Source organism: Oxyura jamaicensis, chromosome Z (assembly GCF_011077185.1).
Source record: "Oxyura jamaicensis isolate SHBP4307 breed ruddy duck chromosome Z, BPBGC_Ojam_1.0, whole genome shotgun sequence".
In the NCBI taxonomy this organism is placed as follows: domain Eukaryota; kingdom Metazoa; phylum Chordata; class Aves; order Anseriformes; family Anatidae; genus Oxyura; species Oxyura jamaicensis.
This window is the reverse complement of record NC_048926.1, coordinates 63,084,792-63,105,861: the sequence shown is the minus strand read 5'-3', so window position 1 is coordinate 63,105,861 and position 21,070 is coordinate 63,084,792. Positions and strand designations below refer to the sequence as shown.

The 21,070-nt window shown below is 35.3% G+C and overlaps 1 long non-coding RNA gene across 1 annotated transcript; it reads left to right on the top strand.

Moving 5' to 3' along the window:
- The first annotated feature begins 466 nt into the window (after positions 1 to 466).
- On the top strand, positions 467 to 14,444 carry LOC118155668. The gene is made up of 4 exons (XR_004745948.1): positions 467 to 700; positions 863 to 1,072; positions 1,796 to 1,898; positions 14,243 to 14,444. It is a non-coding gene; the product is annotated as an uncharacterized LOC118155668 (long non-coding RNA).
- The last annotated feature ends 6,626 nt before the right edge of the window (positions 14,445 to 21,070 follow it).

The window sequence follows — 21,070 nt, the reverse complement described above, 5'->3', positions numbered from 1 at the left end:
GATATAAAATGCATCATGCCACTCAACTTACCAGGAGTGAAACTGATTACCAATTATAATCATTCTCTGCATGGTGACAGCATACCAAGATGGAGATGTTGAATATTTCAGTTTGCAATATTATCTGGGTTGTTTAAAGTACTGACTACGTGTCCTGAAACCAATAGAGGTAATTGGTATGCATGTAAGAGCTGGCAGTCTGAGCACATCACTTATTTATAGAGTCTTTTGATGTAACTCTGTGGAAAAAAAATGTTAATAAAACATGGTTCAAAGGAAAATTTACACTCACCATTATAATATGACATAAAGTACAAATTATTGTACCTAAATAACTGTTTTCTAGTGAATAGTATTCCTTTTTTCCTTTTATTGAACTAGTCCACTGAAACCTAACAGAAGGGGGAGGGGAACACAAAGAACTAGAAGGCCATTAGCTCTTTTCATTTTGTGATCCAGTTATCTGTAAATTAAGATACATACACAAGACAGGGACTGGAAAATCACTGGGTATGTCATTGCTTTCATAACCTTCTTATTTGCTCCACAAATTGGTTTATGGTCCTCTTAGGGCATGTTCATCAACAGACTCCTTGTCAACAATTTGATATGAAGCTTCAAATGGACCAGAAAACAGGATACAGGAAGAAACAAGGTGACCTTAGTTGAAAGGCAGCAAGCCACTTACATTAGCCATCATGTAAGTCCTTATTTTGCAAGGACACCAGTAACCTTAACTTCTCTACAAACAGAATGGCAAATATAAAATTTTATTATAATATTAACAGATTTTTTTTTTTCCCCTCTCTCTCTCTCTCGCTTTCTTTTTTTTTTTTTTTTTTTTTTTTTTCCCTCGGCACAGGTCATAAACCTTATGCAGAATCAAACTCTGTATCAGAGGCAAGAAAAACATAGAGATTCTGGTTAACAAATAAGTGGAGAAAAAAGATACAACAAAAACAAGAACCGGTAAAAAGCAACTTCATTAGTTGCAAAATTCTTGAAATAAGGAAAAACTTTAAAATTGAAGACAAAATAAAAGAACAAAGTTAGAGAGACCAAACTATTTCAGGTGGGCCAAATGTTATTATACCACATGATATTTACTGAGAAATTCCTCATTATCACTAATGGCTGAATTACTATGTTAATAACCCAATGGTGGCAAATTAAAGTTGACAAAATGCTGACTATTGTCATTTCTATAAAGTTGAACATTGTCATTGCTTGCTTTTAAGTGTTTCACTGTATCACCTCAATGAGCTGGACATGGATTTTTAAAGAACTATTAGTATGTCATGTAATTTCAACAGCAAATTAGTGATACCTTTTGGTCTTCAATCCTTACCCCATGAAAACTCTCCACAAATCCAGAGACTGTTCAGTAACATCCCTACAAACCTCCTTAGCACTTCACAGAACTTTCCTTACAGAGGCAAATGCCAGGATAAATAAATAAATAAATAAATAAATAAAAATCCAAGCCATGAGTGAATTCATATAAGTGACTTCCACACCCAGGTAGTTTCATTAAAGTAATTTTAAACCTTCACTTTTGCCATGGAAGGTTACACCTATCCATCAAATATACTTGTCAATCTTTTGACTCATCTGTGGAGCTGCAATCATACAGATCTTGATTCCATTTTGGCACAATGGAATACCTGATCTTACTTTTCTACTCTAATATTTAAAGTGGTTGAAATGAAATGTTTATTTACAAGCACATCCTCTTGAGACCGTAATTTTGCTGAAGCAATATTTAATTACTTATAGCATATTTGTATGATTAGAGCATGAAGAGAAATATTGGCAGTGAAACATGGGTAAGGTCAAATTCCCTGCAGGTTGACTGATACTGAGATTGTAAATCCAGAAGAAAATACCATGGATATAAGGTGGGCAGAATAAATAAATAAATAAATAAATCTGCTGAACAGTATGTGTTGCTGGGCTAACCAAATTCATATTTTATTCATAAACTGCATAATATAATGTTTGAATGTAAAGCATTATTTCCCTGGTGTCAAAGTACTAAATTGATGTCAAGACAGAGTAAAAAGGAAGAACATAGGATTGCACACACACACACACCAGCTTTTTGGAACTCTATTACAGGATCAGCACACTGCTGATAACGAAATTCACACATGGGGAACTAGGGCCTGACGAACAGTGTCAGACATCCTTCAGGCAAGTGAGTAATCAGCCTGTTTGCAACCAAACTGCATGTGTAGAGCCTGTCTTTGTCAGGAAAAGCTCCAGGCTTATGGGTCATCTTTTCCAAAGGCTATATTGAAAGGTTGCTCTAGAGGAGGTGGGTATAGATCAGTTGATAGGACTTAGACCTGCATAACAGCAGCTGCTGTAGGAGCTAGCTGTCGAGGGGCTACTTGTTGCATTGATGGAGCACTGAAGTTAGGACATTATTCACTTATGTATTTGTAATCAGAGCACTCAAAGTTTATGAGTAACAGCATTTTTTTTTTTTTAACAGCTGAAGTGAAATAAACTTTAAATTCAGTGTAAAACTCCAACTGATCTGTATAAGAAATGACATTAGATACACTACTAGTACCTGTAATGAAACTCAAGAGGTACAGTACTGTAACTCATTGAGAACAGGTATTGTTAGTACCTGTAAAGAAAAGCCATGTGATACAAAAATTGCTGTTGATATTTTCATTTCTAATCCTCTTCAGTCAACATGAAGACTGCCTCTTATGGTTCATAGGAGCTGAGATCTGGCCTTACTTGCTCTCATCAAATTCACTCCACCAACTCTTTTCTCCAGCCTGGTTTCCTCACTGGTTTGTCACTGAGACTCTTAACTAGAGCCCACGGTAGTGGTTTCACCGCTGTCTCCCTGAAGTATGCACATTTGCAGCAAGCCAGATAAGGGTGGGTGCTGGGCTGTAATTGCCTTGATGTTGCTTAGATCCAACATAGCACCTGTGGGTGAGGAAGGGCAGGCTTATTATAACCCCCAGCTGCATCCCAGCATGGCTAGTTTTGGGTGCAGCATCAGAGCAGTCAATCTCTGCCAAAAAGCTTGGAATCCATTGAGTCCACTGCATGGTTTTTACGGGTGCCAAATTTTAAGGCTGAAACCATTCCTTGAGTATCATCAAGGATGCAGCTGTCAGGAGGGGAAAATTAGTTTGATTTACCCTTGGAGAATGTTACACTAATTCAGGAAATGCACACAAAGGACATAAGAAACAAACATCAATTAGCAGAAGAAACACGAAAAATATCTTTCAGCATCTGCCCTGCCCTTTATTATTATTCCAAGTACATTCAACCAATCATCCTCTCAGCCTGCTTAATTGTTAGCAAATTGTAAAATAAAAACTGAGTATTTTTATCTTCCCATTAAAAACACTGAATCTCATTTCCTTTGCAGGAAGATTTCCATGACTGGCACAAAGAGAAGTATCCTGCAGTGGATACTGCAGTCAACCCATTCTCCACCCCCCGCCCCCCCAAAAAAAGTCTTTAAGAGAACAGAAAGGACAGTTTGAAACTTTTTGATTTGTAGAAAAGAAGACAGATGTTAATAATGAAATGACTGTGGTGTCTTTATGAGGGCATCATGTTTTCAGTTAAATACTGAAAAAACATAATAAACTATTGATTGAACTGCTGTAAGTGCAAAGATCATAAGAAAATGCATGCTGAAAGAGATTCTTTTGTTTAAGATTCAGAGTGTGATTACTACACTTGTTAGCATATTAATGCTAATTGAACAACATTAGAGTTCCAGAGGCTGCACATTATATGAGAAAGAAGAAAAGATGATATTTCTGGAAAACCTTTATCTCAGAATCTATTTCACTTTCATTGCTTCATCTACAGATACACACAAGTTATCAAGAAAGCAGAAATCATGTCTACAGTGCTCTCCAAACCAGAAGTGGATGTGAGTACTAATTGCTTGTGGTCTTGCAGCTGCTGTGCAGCCTGCATGAGGAGGTCTGCAGGCAGGTAACCACTTACAGAATCACAGAATCATTGAATAGTTTGGGTTGGAAGGGACCTTCAGGATCTTCTAGTTCCAACTCCTGTGCCTTGGGCAGGGACACCTTCCACTAGACCATGTTTCCCAAAGACCCATCCAGCCTGGTCATGAACACTTTCATGGATGGGGCATCCACAGCTTCTCTGGGCAACCTCTTCTAATGCCTCATCGCCCTCAGAGTGAAGAATTTCTTCCTTATATCTAATCTAAATCTTCCCTCTTTTGGTTTAAAGCTATTCCTCCTTGTTCTATAACCACACTTCCTGACACAGGAAGTTCTTCTCAGCTTTCATGTAAGCCCCCTTTAGATCCTGGAAGGCCACAGTAAGGTCTTCACAGAGCCTTCTCTTCTCCAGGCTGAACAACTGCAACTCCCTCAGCCTGTCTTCATAGGAGAGGTGCTCTAGCCCTCTGATCATCTTCAAAGCCCTCCTCTGGACTTTTTCTAATACTTCCACGTCCTCCTTGTGCTGGGGGTCCCAGAGCTGAATGCAGTGCTCCAGGGTGGGTCTCACAGGAGCAGAGGGGGATCACCTTCTTTGCCCCCAGCAAACTTGCTAAGGGTGCACTCAATCCCACTGTCCATGTCACTTACAAAGATGTTAAACAGCTCCGGTCCCAGTACTGAGTCCTGAGGACCCCCACTTATTACTGACCTCCACTTGGATATTGAGCCACTGACCACTACTCTTTCAGTGCAGCCATCCAGCTAATTCCTTAATTCCTTACCCACCAAGTGGTCCATCTGTCAACTCCATGTCTCTACAATTTGAGACAAGGAAATCATGGGGGACATTGGCAAAGTACCTGTCACTTGCAGGCTTGCTGCCTTTGTGGACAGATTTTTTTTTTTTTTTTTTCTTCCCTCCTACATGGACTTCTAATGTCCTGCAAAACATGTTGGAGACAGTTGAAAATTTGGCCACTCTCCATCTCCATCTAACTACATCCTTCATCTACTTCAAGTGTCTTTTCTGTATGGGGATTGGGAAAATTCTCATATTTTAGAGAACGAGGGAAGAAAGCACAAAATGGAATTAATGTACAATTTTCGGACTTTTATTCACCTCTTGAGTGATCGTGCCCAAACTAGCAACTAGTCTCTTTTGGATGACAGCTCCCTGTGTGGACTCCTTACTTCTGATGTCCTAATTGACAAAAAAAAAAAAAAACTTCGCAGGAAAGCTCTCTTGTAACCATTCTCTTCTGACAGATCTGCTCGTTTTTCTATTGTACAATGCATTGTGTTTACATTCAGAATCACTGTAGGTAATCTGGGTATGCTTGCAGGTTTAGGTGTACCTGTCGTGATGAACCTGTTTTCTCTATTGGTTATACAAAAGTTTGTTTTCTTGTACAAGGATCATTTTAACACCGAGCTGTTATAGAGCAAAACAAAACAGGCAATAGGCACCCCTGAGTAAACAACTTAACTGTAGATAAGGAAATGAATTTTAGCCTATGTCCTTCCATAAACTGAAAATAGAAATAATAATGAATTGGTCTGGAAAAAAAAAAAAAAAAAAAAAAAAATCAAATATTACGCTATTGATTTTAAAGGACTTTAATTTTAGAGATGAGCTTTCAATTTTGTCAGTGTTATAAATCCTGAAAATGAATGGAGACCTTTTCAAGAGCACAGCCTTCTGAAAAATCAACTCTCATTATTTTCAATGTTTTGAATAAAAACTAAGGTAACAAAAATGTTTAAATAGATAGCTCAATGATATGTCTTTTTTCCTTAATAATCACAGTTATTAAAGAAACTACTTCATTTTTTATTGTGTTTTAAATGCGCATAGAAAATTTGAGTCTGATAATGACCTTTGTACATCATGCTGCAAATTGATTTTGATGACCTTTCACTCTCAGATAATTAGGCTTCATGCACATTCATCTTGCTCCCACAGCACTGAGACTGCTTACAGCACTGGGCACTGCAAATTCCCTCCTCTGCTGCATTTTGCCTCTTACTCCCTGTTGCTGATTTGTCACTGTTGGAGAACACTTTTTTTTTTTTTTTTTTTTTTTTTTCTTTTTTCTTCAAGAATTGCAGTTTATCTTCTTATCAAGAGATGTCAGCTCTTGTGCAATGCCATATTTGGTGTGAAAACGACAACCTTAACAGTAGTTTTTTCTCTTTTCATAACGGAAGGTTCAAAAAGATCAAACCATAATGACAAACACGGTCTCTTGGTCACTTCTGTGCCTACCTTATGTTTATTTTTGCATCTAAGCTAAACCTAAATGGATGGTTTGTTGACTCTCAGCTTAAATCTTTATTTAGTTTACCACAAACTCTATGTGCTTAATGTCTAAAATCATAATTTCTGCAAAAAAATACTGTGATACCCTAGGGAAGTTTTGTTGGTTTGTTTGTTTGTTTTCCAGCAGGAAAACAAAACAACAAAACAACAACAAAACAAACCACAAATGTAAATAAAACACTAATAAATTAAGGACCTATTTTTATTGAAATGTAATGACTAAAGGACAAAAAAAAAATAATGCACCCTACCAACAGAACATATTGAAATAACTATCTTTAATAGAACATTTTTCCTTTGGCATCAGATGCTCTAAATATATATATCATATAGGGAAGCGTACCTTTTACTTCAGAATACATACCTTCTCCATACTATATCCCCAGTATATTCTGTGAACTATCAGAAACTTTCTGAATGTGAACTGGTAAAAATCACATTTTTTCAACATAGGTATCCTAAAAGGTAAAATATATTAAGTCTTTCGGTAGAAACTGATAATAGATTTAATTGCTCATATCAGCTTGTACACAATTACGTATTCCTAAATACATTATTATAAGAAGGATTCTTTCCATCTTTTGACAACAGAAATAGATCCTATGTTTCATATCTAACAAGCTAATATAGGTAACTGATGCAAAAGTTACATCTGTTATTTCTAACAAAGAGTTGTTTCTAGATTAAGAAATACCAGAAAACCAGTCCTGTATTGGTAAGGGATTGTACAGACAAATCACACAAAGTAAATATATTGTTTCTTTGTATGCCTGTGTTATGGGCCTGAGTGGAAGATGAGGCTTTTCAGTGCCAGAGCTCTGCAACCAAAGATAAAGGTAAAGCCCTTTAATCCAAGCTGTCAGAAGCAAGCTGATATGCATGTGCAAATGAAGAGAAGACACACACAGAGACAAATAAGCAAACAATTAAGGAATAGTGCTGCTTTGTAAAACGGTATCAAGTTTCAGCTCCCTGTGGAAAATAAAAAAAATAAAAAAATAAAAAAATAAAAAATTGTTTACTTGCCCTGGTGTCAACCCAGGCAAGTCCTATTAACTTAAATCCAACAAGAAAAGATCTGTGTATTTCTGTGTTGAAAAGAGAACTAGAGCAGGATATGAAGGTCTCAGAGGGTTACAAAAAATCTTTAAAGCAGACAAGCTTGACCGGACATTCATGTTGAGATATTTTTTATTATTAATGTTATTATTGTATTTGCCAGAAAAGGCAAACTTCAAGAGAGGTAAAAGTCTGGAACATAGCCAGAATGTGTTTACTGTTTTATGACCAGGACAGAAAAGAGCTTTCTATGTTTCTTGCTGCGCAAGATTTACAAGGGCAAGGACTTTGTGTTCTCCTTTATTCTGTACATCTCTAAACACAATGTCAGTTCTTAATAAATAATAAATAAAATAATGACTTGGAGAACATATAAAAAGATGAGTAGGGAGGACATACTAAATTATTCATAAATGTTCCCAACAATGTCACTTTCCAATTAAAGTGTCATCCTATCATCTGTGTGGGTGAGACAACAACCTTCATCTCACACAAATGTGACAGCACTAAGAGCAAAAGAATTTTGTCATATATTAGTACCTAGTATGTGAGAAAACATTTAGAACAAATTTTCAGTAGTGGATTTTTTTTTTTTTTTTCTAAAATTGTTTTGCCTACACCACTGAAACTCCAATCATATATATATATAATGTATAGGCTACAATTTGATAAATATTTTATTTGAATTTGAGTGAAAACTCATGAACTACTTAATAGTTGTCTGTTTGAACAAGACACTGTAATCAGAAATGATGTAATAATTCATAATAGCTACCTGCCACTCAGTTCCCCTCTATTGCAGACCTACTGACCTAGGTTAAAAGCCATTATTACTGTTCTTTCTCATAAAACCAGGAGCAGTGCGGATCCTCACATCAAGCTGTGCAGATTTGTTTATGCCCATGTTTTTGAAGGCTTACTATATTCCTGCATTTGTACTCCATTACATGAAAGTAAAGTCTGAGTTATTTAACCACCCGTTGTAGAGTACAAGAGACCTGCCTGAAGTTGTTGTCATGAGTCTCCTGCTTCAGACAGAGCTATGAATACTGGAATATTCTACATAATATGGGGCTGTACTTTCCATATCTTTCCCTGTTTAATGTTTTCCTAGGTTCCTACAAAGACAGTGAGCAGTAGAGTGAGAAGGAAGGAAAAACAGGTGAAACACATGTCTATTCTTCCATGCCTGAGGAAATTGTTCAGAGATGTAGGTTATTGCTCTTCTCCAGTGGTTTTCTTCTGAGCCTTGTAACATTAACTATGGTTCTCAGAATTACAGCACTGGGAGCCATGAAGCAGAATTACAATAAACAGTGAGATTCATTGCAATAGGTTTCTAGCTATCAGAGCCACAGAATTTGAAAAACTAAACTCTGGAAGACTGAAATACAGAAAACAAGACAAAGCAGCTTGAAATACATATTGTTAAATGTCATGATTCCTAAACACATCTCCTGACCTGCATGGAGATGACATATAGTTTGTGCTGTCACTAGTTAAGGAAGATTTCTCAGGTTCATCAGTCTTCAGGCAAAACTCCATGTGAACCAGCTTATAGGTCCTGGGGATGCAAGAATGTGGTGAGAGAAAAGCTGGGCAGTATCTTCTACAGTGTTTGTTTCACAGTGGCACAAAGTGCTCTGCAATGTCCTGTCTATCCTCCATAAGAAAAGTTATTGGTTCAGAAAACTTGGAAATAAACACTTGTGAATTTTTCCTGCAACAACAGCTTTTTTCTTTTCTTTTTTTTTTCTTTTCTTTTCTTTTCTTTTCTTTTCTTTTCTTTTTTCTTTTCTTTTCTTTTCTTTGTTTCAGAGATCTGAACTAGGGTAAGAAATTTCGTAGCAATAATGCTGTGTTGATCTTAATTTCCACACATTACAAAGATATCTCTTATTCATGTAATTGATTTGTTCATTATGTAAACAAATAAATCAAGGTCCAAGAATCCAGGTGAGGAAATATCATTAATTTCAGTTTGATTTAATGGATACAATCTGTTGGAAAATTTCAAGGACCTGATTTTTTATTTATTTTTACAGCTGAAGCTAATAGTGGGTTTTCAGCATGTGGCAGATGAATATAAAATTCTATGAAGAACACCAATACACAGAATATTCTCTTGATCCTCCTTTTTATTTACAGCTGAGCTGGTGTACAAACCTTTGAGCTGGCTTCTTAGGGCATACTGCACAATCACTTCATTCACTTTCATGTCAGCAAGCTTTGGCTTGATAAATTAAAACAGAAAAATGTTGGGTAAAGCACTGCAGACCTGCACTATTCATTTTGCTGCAATTTTCTCAAGGCTGCCTCAAGAATGACCTGCTATCTTCCTCTTCTCCTTATCATTTTCCCATCTGGAAAAGTCTGAGCCATGTGGTACACTGGGGAGTAAGTGGGTCTGAGACTGCTGCATTCAAAGGCCATTAACAATCATAACTCTTAAAATCACCACCTTCCTGCAGACAAGGTTAATAGTAGTCTATAGAACAGGTAGGGAGGTCAGCCGTTAACTTTTACTAAAATAAATACCAAGTGTTTTTTTTTTTTTTTGATTTTCTTTGTTACATCAAACATAAACCATAAATGGCAGTTTTTAGAAGCTGCTACTGAAGGTTACTGTTGAAAACATGGAATTTTAAACCTTTAGGACCTTTAAGGAAGGGGAAGACACCCTTTGTGTATATATCTTTTGGATTAGTTTATTCATTTCTTCCTCTGAAACTGAAATACATCTGTATTTTCACAGAGCCAGGCCAGTATAATTAATTTAGCAATTATCCTGGAAGACTAGCACAAGGTGTTTCCCCCTAAATTGGAAAATGTTTAATTTTCAATAGAAAGAGGGACAAATCTAAGACACTAATTGTTAATAACATCAACTATCTGTCAGTCAGTTAAATGCCATAAATAAAAGAGAAAAATATCTATGCAGAAATTAAAAATAATATCAAATTTCAAAGTTCAATTTTCCCAATTAGAATTTGATTCCTAAATGAAATTCAGAAAAGTCCTATGAAAGAAAAGAAAATGTTGGAGTTGCATAGTGTGGGGTAGGCAAAAAAGTGTTATCACTAATGACAATTTTTCTACAATTTTAGATCATCTAAAAGAATAAGAAACAAAGACTGGAACTGATGTCTGTAAAAGAGAGACGTTAATTAACGTCTAAGGAACTGATAATAATTCACTATAGTGAATCAATGAAAGTAAGAAAAAATAGTTAGTTTTAATAGTAAAAACATACACTGCCTATTACCAAGTAATTATAACTGTTATTATTTCTAGGTTAGTAAAAACACTGATTATATTTCCACTAGCACATTAGATAGATAGATCTATAGTTAGGCTTGCAGACATGCATACACACAGAAACATACACATATGCTACTTCAGATGAATGGCAAATAGCAGTTAAAACATAATATTCCACCTGACAGTCCACACATTGTTGTGAACTGATGATGCTGGTAAATTTGAAAGGTCTGCTCACAAGAAAATATAAGGATTTGAGTGTTTAAAGTACTTTAAACTGGAACACTTCTTTTCAAAAATTCTTTATCTTATGAAATGGAGGAGAATTAAAATATATATTTTTTGCTTCAATACGTATTATTTTTAACACTAATTGCATTCTACACTCTTCAGTACATAGAGACCAGAGATTCTGGATTAGTGAACCCTGTCAATATATTCTTGTTAAATTGCAAATTTTAGGCCCTTTTTTGAAACTTCTTACCTCCTCCTTTTTCCCCTGAAGTCCTGAATTGTTCAGTGAATTGTTAAGGTGTTAAGGAGCCTTTCACTCCGGGTCACTAGTTTGATTCAAGTCTAAGTCAGCAGTGAACCAAGAGTCATTGCCGTCTGAGGATGGCTTTATGTTCTTTTATAATTAGTTGGTGGTTTCAGACAGCTTTCTTTGAGGAACAGGTGATAAGCACCTTCACAAATGACAGTTGTATGCTTCAATAGTAGATGAGAAAGATGAATTTCTGACCCATAGAGGAATCGCTCCAAGTCAGAGAACAGGGATGCTCAGGCTTCATTAAAATATCTACAAACTATGGATTATGATTATTATTATTATTTGTGTAGAAAATAATTTGTTTTCCAGAGCTATTAATCTCTGTTCTATTTTTAAAGAACCAGAAAGAAATAAAAGTAAATAGTTTATTGGAGTCTGTAGTCAACTTGTCAGTAAGAAAATTCTTTTCATCTGACAATGAAGCTCTACCTGATTATGACTGGGAGATTTGCCTTTCTATCGGTGGTCATTCTTAAGTTAGACTTTTCTGTATTTTTATTTATCCTCATCTACATAGTATTAGATGTTCTGGATAACTTCCTGTCCTTATCCCATGTTCTACAGTTAACACTCTTTGCTCTGTACTCTTAATAGTAACATATAGAATCATAGAATAATATAATCATTAAGGATGGAAAAGACCTCCAAGATCATCTGGTCAACCATCCCTCAGCCACCAATATTAACCATTAAATCATGTCCCGACTCTAACAAAGTAGCTGATGTAATCTTAATCTCATTTCATCAAGGATTATTTGTCACGATCCTCAGGTTAACTAAATAAAGAAATCACAGTTTTTCCAAACAAGAAAACCACATTCTTATATAGTAACACAATTCCCCTGAGTCTGGTAAAACTTACAGATATTATTTCTCTAAAATAACATAATGGATGACTTTCCTAATTGTTTTCTTCAGCTTTCCATTCTATTGATTTTACCCCCTCTTTTTTTATTTCCATTTAAAATGTTCCATTGAAAACATGTATATATATTTATATGTATACATACTTTTTGCATATAAGATTCTGCATATTGCAAAATTTGCAATTGCTGATTTTGACCAGAGAGTAGCTATAGATTCAACTGACCAACCAGTGTTCCAGTGCTCCAACTCATTGAAAGAAAATCCAAAACTATTAGCTGATGTAATTCAGAATAAATATGAAGTTTCTTATTCTGCAAAATGCCTATGTATATAAGTAGTTTCACACACGTGAGTTATTTTTTAAATATATATATATATAAGTGATTCTTTCAGTGAATCAATTTGAAAATGCAGTGAAAAAACAGGCAATGGGAAGGAGGGGGGTCTCATGTGCAGAATGAATTTTGCCCTCTGGAGAAATCCCCATGACTGCACACAGTTCAAAACCCAAAACCCATTACGGTTGTTCCACAACCAAACATTTGATGCACTGATCAGTGTCAAGAGTGGAGGTAGGGAATAGACACAAAATGAGACTGAGAAGTCTTGATGGTGCCAGCTGCTCTCTAACCTTGGCTCAGTGATGTGAGTATTAAAAACAAAATAAAACAAGACAACAATAACAAACCACCAGAAAACAACTACAACAATAAATAAAAAATAAAATAATAATAATAAAAAAAACACTAAAGAGAAAAATAAGTCAAAAAAAAAAAAAAAGTTAGAAAATAGGACAGACATGAAAATATTTCTCCCTCCAAATAAGAGCTTTTCTTTTTCAGGTGCTTAATTCTCATTTATTCCTTATTAATAAATCAAAATATCAGAGCAGTCTTGTAGACATCAACTATGGGCTTCCCAAGGGAAAGTTGAATCTTTTTATCTCCTTGAAGCAATAAAAATATTGTCTTCTAATTATTATTATTTCTGAGTTTCTTTTTATAAAGAACCATTAAAAATAAAAATGATGAAAAATATCTATCCCTATTAGCTTTCTGGGGTGATGGAGCTGTTCATTCACAGACTTTCCCAGAAGCAGAAAGAATAATTTAAGACTTTCTATAGAAGCGCAGAATGAATGTATATTGTTAATAAATCAGAGAGATTTATTGTTCTTAACACAAACATTTGGGAAGCAGGCACAGAAGCTTGGAAAATATTATGAAATGACTAATATTAACCTGAAAAAGAAATTTCCCACTAAAACTTGTTGTGGCTAATGATTTAAAACACTACTTACTATTTAAGTGCTGCCGTCCCTTGAACCCATATATTTTAAAACCTAGGACCTAGTGGAGCATAGTTCTCCTTTTGGAAGCTTTTATTAAATACTTAATGTTAAACATGTCAAAGGTTAAGGAAACACCCCATGAACTGAGTAAACTATGTATTTAAGTAGTCTTCTTTAAATTATTAATTTATATTCACAATGATAATAGATCTTTTCTTCACATTTGGTAAAACTCCTCCAAACTATCAAAATTAGGCTGTGTCAAGTGAAGTTTAATGGAGAATTTAAAAAATTGAGCACTTGTAAAATGAGAGGAGTAAATAGTGCAAAGTGTGATTAGATTCAAGAGATAAAACAACCTCGTAGCTGCATCTCACCAGTCTAAGATTTACAGTTGTGACTGCTCATTGTTTTCACTTCTTATGTAGTGTGGTGTCTGTATCTAACAAAGCTAGAGACAAGGAGTATTATACATTCACTGATGTGAAGAAGGTATGTTATAAAATGAAAACTAACTGGAATTTTGTTGCAGTCTATAACAGAAATAAAGTAGAATATTTCTATATGGCTTACATTACTTAAATTCACATTCTTTCTGTTTTGTTTTGTTTTTAATTATTATTATTATTATGCCTGTGGTACTCTGGGATTTGGCTGGAATGTAAGTACCAAGCAGTTTATCTGTTCTCACTTTCTTTTAATGTCAATTAAAATTTTCTGATGTCATTGAAATCTAACTAAGGTTTAAACATTTTGAAAATTTGGAGGCTTATTTCAAACCAAATCTCCATTCAGTTTAACAGCCTCTGGTAATGATGAAAAAGTAATTTAGTAGCTGATCTAATATCTCTTAGTCAAGGTTACACAAGCCAGATGTAACTCTGCAAGAGCAAGCAATCAAACTTATACTGAAATTTACACTATAGGAGGAGATGGACCCCTGGAGCTTTCCTTTAACCACTATCAAGCTCAACACTGACTAGAGACACTTCCAGAACTCTGTACACACTTGGAAGAGTGACCTGTCCTCACCTGGTAGAGTGGTACTACCTGCACAATACTTTAATAGGATCCCCGGTACAGGAGCTGGGAGGAATTTAGGGGCCAGAATATAATGGTCTCCAACTAGCCCTGCTTGGCAAAATTTTTCTAGGCAACTGCTACAGCAGCAATTCTGCATTTAAAGCAGTCCTCATAATGTATGGGAGGACCTGTTCACAAATTTGTTACACAAATTTATAGGGTAATTTATGTTAATCCTAGAGCTTAACTCCGTCATTTACCAGACCAAGAGATTCAGTGCAGCTGGGTTCAGTCCTGTGGTTCACATTCAATTGAGGTTCTTTTAACAAAGTTGTAGCCTGTCATCTTGAACTGACATTACATATCACTCATCACTATCTGTCAGAAGTTATATCAGTATCTGTAACAGCTGTTGCATCTTCTGGATGAAAAGTCTCAATGTTTACCTTTAAAATGTCAATCCTTCTGTACAACCAGCTTTCACAGACCTGTTCATCAGTTTGTTCCCAGCAGCCCTAGAGGTGTGTTCAGAATAAATGAAAGCAGGACATTTTAAATACAAGGAAGAAGCTGTAGTCAAAATCATCTGCAGGTTTCACTTCGCAGGCCAGTTCTCAAAGGGATCCTTCCTGCAACAATAACACTTGACTATGATCTACCATTTACTTGGAAACGACTGACATAATTTTGATAACAGACCTCTGCTGAAATGTAAAGATGGCAGAGTTTCTCTTCCTAAATGACTGCAAAGGAACAGGAGATCAAAAGAGTGGGATGGACATTGCAGTTGACACTCAACCCAGCATTTAATGGACTGTTATTCAAACAGTACTATGCACAATCCATGGTAAAAATCCGGATTGCATCCTAATCCTCAGTGACAGTCATCAAGACACCTGACATCTCCAGATAGCAATGATGCAGGGGAAGAAAGGTAAGGCTGTGGTACTCCATGGCCACCACAAAACTCAAACTCTATTGAAACAAGTTTTAAATAAACCAGTATACATTTCTATTTTTTTCCCCATGCAGAGTTTATTACATGCTTCTGAATTTAAGAGCCTAGAAATTTATGTGTGCAACTGCATAAATGATAGGTTGACTTTGCCTACTTAGGGCTATTGCAATCATGTTTGTAACTAGATCGTGAAAAGATGCAAAAGATAATCATCACAATCCTTAGCTGTAGTAGATTAACTACTTAACAGTCACTTGGAAGTCATCATCATTCTCTGATACCAATTATTGTATCTGATTTATGTTTTTCCTAGATAAAATATTTTCTTACTTTGTTGACATGTCTAGAATAGTAAGTATTATAATTTATTTATTCAAAATAACTTTCTAGGACTACATATTTGTTGAAGTAGGAAGCACAACATGAGAACACAAAAGCACTATTAACAGTGACTTTCACAGCATATCCACACCAGGATCCATTTCAACTGAGTTTTTAAAATCATAGGGGTATTTGAAGGGAACTATGGGTGCAGAACCATCTTTCTCTGCTTCAGAGCCTCTCTACAGCAGGTTTCAAAGCTGGGTTCCCAGAGGGACTGAAATATGTAGATAATGGATAACAAGAAGAAAAAAAAAAAGCTACAAATCACTTCTAAGTGTTAACAGTATGATGTCGATGCCTGGTGTCATGGCTTTATCTGCAGGTAAGAGAGTAAACACACACACATCTATTTATATATTTACTACATATATGGAGGAAAGAGAAAGATCTTAGAACGTGTAGTAATTAGTGCCTTACTTCATAGCTGGGACAGGTAATTAAATATTAAATGGCCTGGTGGTTACCTGATATGGCAACTGTAAACATGTTCCTTTCAATTTGGGACATAAACCTCTGGCACAGTCAGCTTTTGTTTCTACTGTGTCTCTTTTGACTCTTCTCTTGCTGAACAGGAATATAGCTTGAGACTGCCAATCCATCACCTACTGAAAGCATAACATTCACTCATTCACTAAAAAATAAGAAAGAATTTTTTTTTTTTTCTTTTCATTTACAGACCATGCTCTGCCCCTTCCTCTGCACTGTCCTTGGTGAATGGTCCTCTACATTAAAACAATAAAATAAAAATAAAAATAATTAAAAAACAAAGCACATCTAAAATAATCTCGTTTTTTGTTATAATATGCGTGATATGTGTGAGAACAGACTTGATCATACAAAAGAATAATCAGGTGGGACATGGCCAGGAAAAAATAAAAACATTAAATCACTGTTTAAACATGTTTATGGGTACTTCACTGACAAAAATTATTTTTGCCCCACTAGAAGAGGAAGTTAATTAACAGTGGAATCCTTCTGGGAAAGCAAATATCCCTGTATGAGATTTCAAAAGAAATTTTTGACATTTCACATTATAAAACTTTTGTAGAGATAGGAGCTACACAAATTATACAGGTATCTAAGTAGTGACTATGTAAATATATTTGTTATGTATGATATATAAACATGTATTTTTGATGCACAGACCATATCCTAAATATATATATATATCTATATACCAATACAAGAAACCATGGTAAGCGGTGTTTTGTATTTTAAACAATGGAGAGAGTGAAGGGGGGGGGCCCCCCCGGAAGGGGCACACAAAGACACACAAAAAAAACCACAAGCCTAATTTTTGTAAACTCTGACATTTTAGCAGGCTAGGACTGAGACCCTTTTGTAGTTGCTTCCTAATTTGTTCATTTTACACTGTTTGAGTAACTAGATCAAAAAGCAGTGTCAAATGCCCAAAGCAGTGTTTGTCAGCAGTTCTTTTTTTATTTCAATAGAGGAAGGCTAGTACTGTATTTCCAAGCAGACATAGGAAGGTTCTTGTTGGCAGCCCCTTGCTGCAGAATGAATACACGCCATGAGTATAGACCATTTGTCTGCTGATTACAGCAGACCCCAGGGGAGCTGATGTTAGCTCTCATTTTCGCCTCTTTCTCTCATAGTGTCTCTTTGCTTTGGCATTCTTGCCTCCCCTCCTCCTCCTTGCCTCCATTCTTCACAGCTTTAAGTCGATCTGACTTGGCAATGGTATATTTAAGGCTGTTTTCCAAATTAAAATCAGACAAGGATGTTTGAAATGTGTTGACTTGCCTTGAAGGTTAACACAGGAAGGAAAAAAAAAAAAAAAAAAAAAAGGAAGAAGAAGCTATTCTCATTTGGAATTCAGCACTGATCATAATGAACGTATTTGGTATTCATGTGAATCTCACATGTATTTCCATAAGAGTGCTACTGTAATTTAACACTGGTACTAAAAACGCTGAGGGGAGAGGGGCACTTAAAATAAAATGTCATGGAATAAATAATAATAATAATAAAAAGATATACATTGTGTCTTTGCAGCAACTCTACAGTTTGCCTGTTGTTTTAGTACTTGATTTATAAGCTTTTTCTCCCATCCCCCTCTCATTTCCATACTATTTTTTCAGAGAAAAGATGAGAAATATTCTTTTACTGTGCTAAATATGTGGCTTTATGATTCAGTACTCCCAGGGGCAGTGGTGATGTATGTGCTATCAAATTACATGGATTTTACACACCTATTTTCTCTGATATCCAATAAGAAATGTGTACTTACTGCAGTAACCTTGCATTACTCATGCTACAGTTCAGAGAGACAGAGCACACTGCACTAAACACGTTCAGTAGCTTCCTGTCTCATTTTTTTTTTTTTCTTTCACGATATTTTAAAGGAGAAAATAAGTGTACTGCTCTAGCAAATAATTTCCAAAGTTTCTTAATTTATTTTTAAAGTAGGGTAAATGGCCAAATTTCTGTGGCAATGGACTTCAAAGCAACACTAAACTACACCAGTGGAAAATCAGTTCTGATGTAAATTTGCCCATTCTTCCACTTTTCTCTTTTTCCACACCCTGATTGTACTTGGCAGTCTTCTCTTTTTCATGAAATAGTTGTTGCTGGAGCAACACAGTGAACAAAATCTTGTAATGTTTAATTGTGAAAAAATCTATGTATATCTCTGTGCTGCTCTTATAATCTGCCCTTCTAGAGTCAAAGGCTATCTCCCTCCACTCTTCAGTGATTTACACACCTACAAGTTTTCTCCTCCAAAAAAAATGTCAGAGAACTCAGCTTTTACACCCCAAAATTGGTGGAAAACAGGTGGTTCCTGCTTCTGAGTAGGAAAAATAATAATAATAATAATAATAATAAAATCATGGAGAGAGCAAAGTTGCAGTGGGAACATAGACTTGACAAAAGAAGAAGGCTGGAAAGTACAAAGGTTTTCTGTTTGTTAAGGCAAATATCATCTTCCAGCATGAAGTTCCTGTTTCAAGTGAAGAGTTTAGGAATGAAACACCGTCTGTCTCCTGAAATTACCCTAGAAAAACATGCAGAGAGCTTGATATTATATGGGACATAAATTTACTTGTTCATTTAAGAGTGGGATCTATTCACTTGCAAAAGGAAACAATTTCCTTAAGGAAAGCCCCTAATACATTCTCTACTCAAAGAATTTGGACATAATGGAAGGTCCTTGATGGTCTCTCTTCAAATAAGGAGATTAGGAGGAGGTTATGCTGGTTGCACCAGACCTTTTTCTGGAGTCCTCCAGAAACATGACTTGCCACTGATTTACATGGAAGTGTCTTTACAGAGTCTCACTGGGGACAGTACTTGAAAATATGAGAAAAGAGAACCGAATCCTACACTAATGACCAATGTCAAGGAAATACTGTCAAGGAAATAATGTCAAGGAAATTGCTATCCATTTCATTACTACTCATCATTATAAGCATGAAAAGAGATGACGTCATATTACGATATACATTCTTCTCTCCATAACACAGCGTAGCTTGGGCCAAATAAGATACTTACATTGCATGAAGCAATATCCCGGTGAATTATCTTGAGACTTTACCCTCCATGTACACTGTACATGCATGCATTTTATATAAATATTTTAGATATTTTATTTTCCCTTTTGTACTGAGATATGTTATGAAATACACATAATTATAGCCAGTCTGTTTTTGATGACTTTGGGAATATATCTTGAATTAAAGCAAGTTATTTTTCAGCATGATTTTACAAGTCCCAACTGTATTTTAGTAGCCACAAGATTTAAAGACAGAATGATTTATTTTTTCTAGTAGTTCCTTTACAAAGGTGTGGGGAAAGGTGTCATTGTTGAAAATGAAATAAATCTCCACATCATGAAAGAGTGGTACAGCAATATGTTTCACTATCTCTCTTCTTTGAGATCGAACTGAAGTGATGGGACTAAGGTAGGGTAAGAGTTGCATAAAGCCTGGCTTTACCTATTTCTTGATCAGACTGCAAGATTTGGTTACCTCTGTTCTTATAACACAAGAACTTTTGTGAGCAGAGATCATTATACACAACAACTCCTCAACTCCTGACAAATGTCTACTTATCCTATACTGAAGCCTTGCAAATATCTATGATCCAAATACATATTTTTAACATAATTGCCATTACTCTCTGCAGACTTTTGAATTAAATTACTTTTTTATTTAGACTACATTATGGAATGGAATATTCCTTTGCAAACTATATGAGAAATGCTGTTCTTTAATATATATATTCAAAAATTCAAAACATATACAGAAGCTTACAAATAATAAAAATTAATTGGCTGTCCTACAGGCTTTTTTAAATGTGATTTTTATTTTTCATTTTACGTACACTGAGGCTATAGTCTTATTGACATTTCCCTTTAGCTGTTGCCACTGACAAAAGCACTCCCCTTTTTGTCCTTTATATCCTCTGTCAGTCTATTTTCAACAGAGTACTTTCTTAGTTGTTCAATGGTATATACAAATAAATGGTATATACAAATAAATGGCCTCCTAGTCCACTGAAAATACAGCAAATTAAAGTGATATCAGCAAATTTTACCTTTTTTCTCTGATGTGGAAAACATACTTGTGCTTGTCCACAGTAGTATTTAATTGATAATTGTTTTCACCCGAGAACTGACAATATATTAAAATATATTAAAATATGCTGGCTTTTTCACCTAGCATATGGTCATATGATCAAAAGCACCACTCCACCCCACATTACTACTGCAGTTCGGTCTGAAAATGTCTTTTCAGATGCAGGGTGATATAGAAGGCAGTATCCATGAAGTTACAGAGAATTAAATAACTGCTAAAAGAAAAGATGAAATGACTAAACTACAGAAGAAGACACCAAAAATTGTGTGCTGAGCTGGAAATTTTTAATCTTACGATAAATTTTTGAATTCATGAAATTGGGTAGAGAAAATATAAATTGTAAAAGTAAAACAATAAGGGAATCATTTTCTAATTAAAATGATTCAAGAGTAGTTACTTGACCCTGTAGATGTGTGTTATATTCATAGCTTTCTATTTATAATCACAGACTTGAATAGGAATAGGTTTAGATTTGGACTGAGATATGAATTATGTATAAGTGCAACAAGGTTACAGAAAGAGAAAGAACAATACTCCTCATGGTGCTACTGAATAGACTTCAGTTCTTTTATCCTACTTCCTCTATATTTCCATAAAAATCTGTTCTTTGGTAATATAGCTAGACCTTGAATCTGGAACAAATAAATAAATAAATAAATAAATAAATAAATCTAAGTATTTGCTCAGCTTTCAAGCTGTCATTTGGAAATCATTGTATCTCTTTTCTCAAAGCTTGCATGTGTTTAATGCATTGCTGTGTCAGAGGCTTAGTTAGAAGGTGCAAGTTTTTT